This window comes from Empidonax traillii, unplaced genomic scaffold (genome assembly GCF_003031625.1).
Source record: "Empidonax traillii isolate 1590-97213 ecotype Southwest subspecies unplaced genomic scaffold, ASM303162v1 scaffold84:size2688230, whole genome shotgun sequence".
Lineage (NCBI taxonomy): Eukaryota > Metazoa > Chordata > Aves > Passeriformes > Tyrannidae > Empidonax > Empidonax traillii.
In genome coordinates, this window is record NW_020955277.1 from 1,623,628 (window position 1) to 1,624,645 (window position 1,018).

The following is a 1,018-nucleotide window of genomic DNA, read 5'->3' on the forward strand; positions in this document are numbered from 1 at the left end:
ATCACAATGGAAAGGCAGACCCTGCAGAACATGCTGATACACAGGAAGAGGCATTTGTTGATTTTTCCCATCACACACCCCTTCAGTACTTCACAAGCCTTGGAAAAGTCAGAGCACAGCAAAAGGAAAACTCAGATCCTTTTTTTTTTTTGCAACTACCTTACCTGCTCCTTGCTCAAAAAAAACCCCCAAACAGTTAAAACTACTTACACTTGTGTAGTAGGGGCAGGGAGAATCTCACTGGGAAAAAATACTGCCTCCACATGCAGCCCTTCTCCTCTTGGACCTTAGTAGTACATATCCTGGTAAAAATGTTAAGTAAGGAAGAATATGTAAGAATTAAATAAGAACAAGCTAAATTTAAATAAAAGATAATCAATGGGAAACATCTGGGCAGGAACTCTGAAAAAGAAAACAAAACAGAACAAACCTACCACATCTGATTGTGAATCTATGGAAAAGGAAACTAGTACATCAGTATATCATATGGGGGAATTTATCAATTTCTAAGCACAGGAGCATGAAAGTTTGTCTGAATAAAGGGTAAGTGTTTGAGCTTTGCCTGTGCTGTTGCTCAGCACCAGAGCTATTTCATCATGAAGGGATGCTCTGTAATCAAGGTAATAACTTGCTTTGAACACACACAGAGGATGGAGAAAAGTCTGGGCTAAATAAATTAGGTGGTTAAAGGTGAGAAATTGTTACAGAAGGTCTTTCTGTTGGTCATTGGCTTGAGGAGGGGAAAAAGACCTCATGATATGAGAAAGAGAAAGGAAAATAAAAGAAGAATTATTGAGAAGTAGTAAAGAAACATTCAAAAAAATTAATTCTGGGATTTGGAAAAGTCCAAGGAGCTAGAGTAGAAGTTTCCCAGTGCATTAAAAAAAGAATCCAAAAACAAGAGACAGCTTTGTCTAAAAATGTGCCACAAGAAAAACATGACAACAGCAGCAGCAAAATCCTTTCCTGCTGTGATTGCAGCAGCAGCAATTCCAGAGCACATGGGGGGGGGGGGGGG